We start from the raw sequence: 7,732 nt of genomic DNA, 5'->3' as shown, positions 1-7,732 counted from the left end.
AACATACTAGGTTTTACCTACGGGTTCGATCGCTGAAAAATGACGATTAGGATAAATAAAGAAAGCCTATATAAAATTTTTTTTAGGATGTAAGTAAAAGTAGCTTAGTGTAATCTATGCTGCTATAACCTATAATTTTGAACAAAATTGGATCATAGCGTTTAATGGTGATTTGAATAAACATACTCACAAACTTTCGCCTTTATAGTATTAAATTAAAATTCTTCGGATTCTTCCGAAAAAGAAACCATGCAGATTTAAGGAACCCACCATTTTCCATGCCGAATTCCGTCTTTATCCGTACTGCACTTTTACCACGAAAACGTAACGAACATACCAACAGACATTCATATGTTTACTATATTAGTAAGTTTTATTATGAATGTTATAATCTCACCTGTTTGTTGAGATACCAGAGTGGAGTTTGTTTTCGTTGTTTTGATTGTGTGTGTGTATGTTTATTGTATGTGTCTCTCTGTGTGTGTGAGGGTGTGTGTGTGTGTAGTGAAGTGTTGTGGTTAGTAATAGTAACAGGTTGAATGGAAAATGTTTTGTCAGGGATTTGTTAAAAAGCTAAGTGGTTTTGGGTTATTTTTAGATTTTCAATACGTTAAGTGGTGTATATTTTTAGTATAACATCGTAGGTACCTAATATTATTATTTTTTTCAATTTTGTCTTATCTCACTGACTGTTTGTAAGAATAGCTGAACCAATTCTCATGAAACTTGTAGTTACAGCTTACAACAGTCCAACAAAAAATGAGAATCTTTAAAAATATTCCATCTTTGGTAGACAAAACGCTTACAAATTGTTCATACTTCAAAGTGGCTGTGTGAACTATTCTTATATTTCGAGCCTCTGCCAAGCGACTCCGTGGCGCAACGGTAGCGCGTCTGACTCCAGATCAGAAGGTTGCGTGTTCAAATCACGTCGGGGTCAAATACCACTTTTTGTCATCATAATTATAAAACAATTTCAAATATTTATTTAAAAAACATTGTTTGATGTTGCGAAAAAATTATTCAACGTTTTTGATTTTCTTCTAGATTTCTTTGAAAACGTTTTGTTCACGTATACGTTATCGATAAATTCCTGAACTGTAAAGACAGTATCTCTGAAATGCCTATTTAAGTAAAATATGGTATAGAGTTAGATTTGACTCTAAAGGGATAGTTATAAGCTACTTTAGCCTAACCATATTCTGGATAATTTACACATTGCAAAGACTACGTATTATGAAACTATTCTACCAACTTTATTAGCCCTTCACTCAACCTCATAAAACGATACGATTATTACAATTTTCATACTAATACCATCTCAGTTTCACTAGGTATAAGTGTAACACAAACTCATAGAAACTCCCATATATACAAAAACGTTAATATACCCTTACATACGAGGGTCCATAAGTACTCAACAAATAAGCATAGAGTATCTTATTGCAATATACGGTGAAAAGGGAAAATACAACGCTTTTGGATATAATAAAACTACTTATGCCCGGTTTCTGAAGTCTCTGGATATCTCTTGGTTAGTTATCGATTCGACAAAGTTATTGAATTGATAAACGCCATTTAACTTTTGCTGCGTTTCCGAGCACCAAACTGCCAGCTAAATAGTTAAGGAACCGATACGTACTTCTTAATCTGTCGATAGATGGCTCTTTTACAAATGTACGTTAAAATTATATAATATAATATATAATAAAAAGTTGTTCCAACTCAGACCATGTGCATTGAAGGAGCGCAACAGGAGGTAGAGTAAGGGTGATGAATATCATCCAGATGTATTACGGTGTTTTTTTTGTGATAAAATCCGTACAAGTGATGTCTAATAATCGCGTAAGTGTCAGAAATCAACATGTAAAACGATATCTTTTTCAAATTTTATGTAGTTAAACATTTCGATAGGATTTCTCCTGTCCCTTCTATTCCGTTACACTAATATGATATATTAGAAATTATTTTAAGCACTTCGAAATCCGATTCTGACGAGCTTCTTGCATTCATATTATGTTTGTATTTTTATAAGTAGGCATTTTAATATTAATTTTGTTCACTGGCTTCTTAAACTGACTGGACGCGACGGAAGTAACCTAAAACGTGGTATTTTTGTGACATTTAAACGTCAAACAAAGTTATGGGACAGATAAACGGCCAAATATGGGGAGTTAAGTTAAACGCCGTGTAAACTGAGTATAACTTAAGACACGTGGCTCGGAAACGCATTCGAAGGCGTTATCGAACCAATAGCGCTGACGGATAGATAAACTCTCGTTAAGTGGACCTCAGAAACCGGGCATTAGTGCTTATCTTGATAGTCAAGTTATATGAAAAAATAAGTTTTTTGTGTAACCTTGAGGCTCAATGACAGACTGAGTTTCTGGTTGCCACGGTCAGTCTAGGAATTCTTAATGATTTATATCTATTTACTAGCTGTTTCTTTTGGTTTCGCATGCATCCTAGGGAAACTTTTTCCTGTATCCAGATAAAATATAGCCTATGTCACCTAACAGTGAAATATTTTTTTTAAATTGGTTCAGGAGTTTCGGAGCCGGGTACGAACACATAAAAACATCCTAATCTTCTTTATAATATTAGTTTAGAGTTTAGATTCAAACTTGTTCAAAAAAAGTATAGCGATAAAATGTTAAAAGATTAAATATATTTTTGGACTAAAAGTTTTAAAATATTTTTATCCATGTTATACATAAGAACTAAAAAGAAATATCGTTCTTGGCCAAGATATTCGTTTGCCAAGGATTTACGTTCCCCAGTTCGATTACAACTTTAAAACTTAGACGCTGCCATTTGCAGATAGCCTGATGAAAATGCTGATTTCATCTATACCTTATACCTACTAGCTTTTTTTACGTCGAGCGAACAATGTGGCTACTCATATAATATTTATCACTAGTGCTTGAAAAAATGAAAGTAATAGGAAGTATCATTTGGAATGGGCCACTTCTAATTTAATCAAACTTATTTTATATTTTTGACGTTCATAAGTAAGCTTGCCTAAATTAAAATAAGGCCAAAATTAAATAAAATGATTTGACTTTGAGCTGGTTAAAAGTAGCTTTCTAGTGCTTCTGGATCTAAGGGTTATCTAACAATAATCTGTCCAGTCGTTCTTGTAGCACGAGCAACCAGACAAACTGTTCTTTGCAATGACGATTGCTGCAGATATATAAATGCTCTTAGCAGCTTTGCATGGAGCAAAACCTTGGTTCAAACCCATATTTTTTAAAATAATAAAATATATTTTTACATAAATCCCCTTCTCAAAATCACAACAATACGTAACATAAATAAACAATGTACCACATGAAGTCGAGCTCGCCAACAGACAAACGTCCACATAATATTGTAAGTACGCATAACCAATCTTGTGGAGCAGCGTGCGGCCCGCAATCCGAATACAAATAGGATGGACAGGGGACTTTAAGTAGTGAAATATGGATAGGGCAAAGAAGATAAACATTGAACTAGTGACTGAAGAAGATTTGGGAATAATTACAATTTAAAATTATGAAAAGATAGGTAATAGTGTGGGATGTGGGGTTGGGAAAGTAATGGTCACGATACTGATCAGTGTTTTAACGTACCGTACAATGTTTGATAAAAAAAAAAAACACAAACGCCAGCTTGCGGCATGCAATCCCTATGCAACTACAAATCCAGGAAGCTAGAAGATTTCTAAGACACATGGAGAAAAAGGATAAAAGGATAGGTGAGACAAAAGAGAAAGGTGAACATAGAAAATTGGTGAAGAACGGAGATACTTGAAAAATAAAACAATCTTCGAGATTGGTTTGGGATAGGTGAACATTTTGCAACGAATTAGATTCAATAACGCTTCAAATCTATGAAACGACCACTGGAGTCAAGCAAAAAAATATCAATCCAACATATGAATGTAATTCCATAGTTCAAGCCAAATCATACCATTATCTAATTGAAACCTTTCAACTACAAAGTCTGTAAAGGTGACAAGTCAAAGAGCTTTCAATAAATTACACCCCAACGTTCTATTTCAAGCAAAGAATTACGTACTTTGAACCTTATGCCTTGTCCTAAAATTAGTACATGAATGCCATCGATTCATGACTTATGTCCGCCTCCATGGTCCGCTCAATTATTCATGAGTTCTATTCTAACGGCTAAGGAACATCTTTTTTATATCACTCTCCCTATATATATTTTTTTACATATTTCCCTTCGAGGAAAGTAAAAGATTAATTCGATAATAGTATAATGTTACTGTTTTGTGCAGTCGTTTGATTTTGTATTTGGATAGTTTTAGATTGTGGAATTGATAAAAAGATAGTTCGGTTCTTTGATTTCGGCAGTGATTTTGTCAATAGGTATATGTATTTTGATATAGTTTCGTTTGTTGATCAAGCTGACTGAGGTATTATTGTAGCTACTATCATGAAATAACAGTGTTCCCGTAAGTGAGTGATTCAAAATAGATATACCTTTTGATGGCATTTATACTTTGTTCCAAAAAACTTAGTTACACATAAGTGTTGTGTGCATCGCAATAGAAAATGAAGTGACTGTTGGAACCGGCCTTTGAATTTTGCCTCGTAGAATCGATGCGTTCACGAAGACAGTGTTAAAAAGCATCCTGCAGAAGATATTATTTCCACATATTCTGAGCGCATAACGAAAATCTAACAAACAAGCATATTTTACACTTGCATTTGCAAGATTACGTGGCATAAACTGATTATATAAATGTTTGCAGGAGTTTAGAACTTCAGCATATACAGTGAACTAAATGAAAGTATATGTTATGTATAATGCTGAGATTCGCTGAGCTTGCAACGTGTTTATGACGTCAGCTGACAGTCTCACCGTCTGTGTAAACACAGCTTATTATTTTTCTCATTTTCTTTGATATCACGAAATTTTGTAGTATGAGGTTGGTATTAAGATTAGTGAGTGAAATAAGATGGCATACGAAAAGGTATAAATTCATTTGATACTATTTTTCTTCATAGTGTCTTTCTCTAGTATCACAATGAGGCCCATAGCTCGATCACATGAATAAAACACGACCTCAAATATCTTCAGGTGGTTCAAAAATTAATTTATCTAAAAAATTGGTTATATTCGCGCCAAATCAATGTTATGAAAGTTAACCAACATTAACTTTTTCATTCAAATAAGTAACGCAATAATTTTCGCAAGCGAATCAACTCAGAAAATTTTCTTAAGTGCTCTATGATTGGGCAAAAATTATATGGAAATAGTTCCCGTGAGTAATGTTAAAAGTGGTACCTTTAGTACCGTGATTATGTTCTATAGCTAACATTTGGTAATTAACTATGGCGTAGTAAGGGGTGGCAACCCTCCATTTGGACGAAAGTAAGATATTATGTGGGCAGTTCTATGTAGATTACTTTGCGAATTCTTTTATAGAGTCGTTATTTTATTAAAGGTGAGAATGAAGTGTGAATAAATGAATATTTATTTACTACCATTGTTAAAGAGGAATGTAAGTATACTTACTAACTATAGCTAACAGGCTTCTTAAGCAGGTTTTGATCAGAATCTCAAGGGTTCAACTCACCTCTGATTTATTAATTCCGGGACTAAAAAAAAAACATGCAACTAACAAATACTAGAGGCATAAATTCCTTTGAAAAACACAACATTAAAACCAGTACAAAAAGTCTCTTCTACGCTATAGCAAAACGAACATAATCCAGCTCGAAGCAAATGAATTCTTTCAGCTGATTAACACATTGCATTTTCAATTTCAAATTCCACATTTTGCATGCAAAAAATAATTTCATTAAGCTCGTATTTTCATGAGGACCAAACTCTCGTGGGATGTGTTTTAATAACACTTTAAAGCCGAGAGCTTTCGGTCTAATTGCTGAAAAGTTTCAGCGTCTCATACAGTTGTATGGTATTTTTAATTTTGAGATTTTCAGCAATGGTTTTTGCCTTTTGGTGGGATAATGCGTTGGTTCTTTTAGTTGGATTTTGTAACGGAGTATGAGTTTATTTTGTAGTTTAGTCAAAGCCATTGTGTGCAGTCCATGTTTTTTTTGCAATAATTAAAACACAGTAATGTTAAAGCCAGTTTGCCCGTTCGTCACAGTCCTGATCTATTCCCTTATGAAAATCAATGTTCTAGTTTTGGTCATAGACATTCTATAGCTAATACAATGTAGTAAGAAAAATAAGTAATTTTATATACTAGTAGCAACATAGGTTCACTGATATAAACTAGATAAATTCAAGGAGAAGACTAGCTAAGGAAACGCCCGAAAAGGAAGCGTAAATTCTATCCAAGGACACAATATACATATAGTCTTAACGACTGTGATAACATAAAGCAGCTTGATACACAAACTTACTTCCAATACGTTAAACAGATGGATCGATATATCGAATACATTCAAAATTATGTCCGAAAAGTAAATATTTTTCGTCCGTTTGAGTCACGGAGGAAGGAAAGATGAGTGGATATGCCATAAAGCAGGTAGACCATGTATCTTTTTCTAGGTTAAGTATGCATGGTGGGCATGACTAAAACGATCAGTTACGAGTGAATTAACGAAGCGTTGGCTTTCTTTCAGATATTGATTTTTGGTATCACAAAAAATGGTTGGGCCTAAAGAAGGCGTAAGGGCGGAGCTAGTAGCTTTCTTTGTGCCCTACACAACTGCATTTTGGCGCGCTACTTTCTTAGGAGATTTTGCGTTATGGCTACTCCGCTAGTCATTCTGTTCTCCATGGTTCGACTTCACGAACCATTAAGTATAACAAGCCGTCATACAAGGCCGGTAGTTACTCCGGAATGTTGTCAGACTATAAATATTAAAGGCATTAGTTTTCCGCGTGACCCGTTAACTGGCAACACCCAAACAAATAATAAAAGAGGTTGTAATAAAGTTTGAAACTTTATTGGTTTGATGACACAGTTTTTTGATTCTTGGTTTGTACTTTGTATTTATTTGTTTTGTATTAAATAGTTATGACTTGTTTTTCAATGAATATATTGCAAATCGCTGTTGAACTGTATTTTATGATACTCAAATACGATACAGATCAAACTCTGTCAACTTTTTTAAAGCCGCATGAAATCGAAATTGTCGAGACCATGCCATACATTGAGACTGATCATGGAGTACAAGAATACTTTTTAATGTATCTATTAATAAAGTGCAAATTAAACTGCATTTACATTAAAAATAGTAATAAAAACGTAAATGTCGTAACTTCAACCAGATGTTGCAGGATTTACATTTTTCTTTGAAAGCCTGCAGCTTGATGCCATTAAATTGCATTATGTTCTGCATTGAAAGACGTGATGCTTCGCTCGTAAAGACGAACCGTATTGTTGCTAATAGCTTCGTTGAAATTCTATAGCAGCTTATTGCATCACAACTAGACGTACTACTTTTATACGGGTTAGTAAAAAAATAAGCTTTTAATAAATTTTGAAAATACGAATGTAGAAAAGTTACCGAAAAATATATTTACTAATGACTATTACAAAAGCAATAGTAACTTTTATGTTGGCTCTTACAGCAAAACTACCGAACCAATTTAATTAAGATAATACAAATAGACCAAATGCCTGAGAAAGGACGTAAGTAGGTTAATTTTTACCCGGTTACGGAAAACGGTTATCCCGGGTCGTGGTTAAAACTTCAGCTAGTTACATAATATGGTTAAATATCGCTAGTTAAAAATTACAAACTTT

General features: G+C 33.8%; 1 non-coding gene across 1 annotated transcript; it reads left to right on the top strand.

Moving 5' to 3' along the window:
• The first annotated feature begins 868 nt into the window (after positions 1-868).
• Trnaw-cca (transfer RNA tryptophan (anticodon CCA)) lies at positions 869-940 on the top strand. Its single transcript has one exon. It is a non-coding gene; the product is annotated as a tRNA-Trp (tRNA).
• Positions 941-7,732: the final 6,792 nt, after the last annotated feature.

Source organism: Helicoverpa armigera, chromosome 17 (genome assembly GCF_030705265.1).
Source record: "Helicoverpa armigera isolate CAAS_96S chromosome 17, ASM3070526v1, whole genome shotgun sequence".
Taxonomy (NCBI): domain Eukaryota; kingdom Metazoa; phylum Arthropoda; class Insecta; order Lepidoptera; family Noctuidae; genus Helicoverpa; species Helicoverpa armigera.
This window is presented reverse-complemented; position numbering and strand designations above follow the sequence as displayed.